General features: G+C 47.3%; 1 non-coding gene across 1 annotated transcript; it reads right to left on the reverse strand.

The window, feature by feature from the left end:
• Nucleotides 1-448: 448 nt before the first annotated feature.
• On the reverse strand, nucleotides 449-553 carry LOC145535003 (U6 spliceosomal RNA). The gene has a single exon (XR_014075170.1). It is a non-coding gene; the product is annotated as a U6 spliceosomal RNA (small nuclear RNA).
• Nucleotides 554-954: the final 401 nt, after the last annotated feature.

Here is a 954-nt window from a genome sequence, read left to right on the forward strand (position 1 = left end):
GAAAGGGGCTTGGCGGCTGAAGTCTGGTGTTCCCTGGTGCCTTACGATTGTGAACAGGATATTCATTATTCATTCTTGACTCTACTAACTAAAAGTTGGGCAGCATTTCAATATTCTCCTCGTGCAATTCTGCAGCCAATGCTCAGTGATAGAAGGGCTGTGCTTTATGGATTCCACTCTCCTCCTCTCTTATCCTCCCATCCAAACCCCCTCACCTTTGCATTTGTCAAAGGCACTGATGACGTCTTCTCCACAAGAGGCTGGCTGGGAGTGAGAGGAAGAGGCAAAATTCAAAGATTACTTTGTCTTCTTGTTCTTAAATTTTTTTAAGTTTTTTGAAAAATATTCTTTATTTTTAATTGTATGATAATTGCTTTACAATGTTGTGTTGATTTCTGCCATACAACAATGAGAATCAGCCAGAGGTATACGTATGTCCCTTCCCTCTAAAAGTATGGAAACATTCATGAATTTTTGTGTCATCCTTGCTCAGGGGCCACGCTAATCTTCTCTGTATTGTTCCAATTTTAGTATAAGTGCAGCCGAAGCGAGCTCTACTTTGTCTTCTTATACCTGTGAGCTGAGAACAGAGGGACCATGAGCTTGAGGTCACCAAAATACACACAGTGACCATGAGGCACCCGTCAGGACCTGCCATCGAGAGGGCGGCTCTTGGAAGAACCCACTCCCCACCCTCTGCTCTTGTTGCTGGTGGAGGTCACTGTGAGCCCCACGGATGACCTGGATATCACACACATGCACACATGCACATGTGCACACACACTCTTCACACTACTGACTGGGGTCACACACGTGCCGACACGGCTGTGTTTCCAAGCCTCTTCAACCTCTGCTCCCTCCTCACCAGTCCCTGCCGACGCCTCGTCATCCTTCAGAGTTCACGTCAGAGGCCTCCTCTTCAGCTCAGCCTTCTCTGCTGCCTCCAAGGCTGGA

This window comes from Giraffa tippelskirchi, chromosome 14 (assembly GCF_054371585.1).
Source record: "Giraffa tippelskirchi isolate mGirTip1 chromosome 14, T2T-mGirTip1v1.2.pri, whole genome shotgun sequence".
Lineage (NCBI taxonomy): Eukaryota > Metazoa > Chordata > Mammalia > Artiodactyla > Giraffidae > Giraffa > Giraffa tippelskirchi.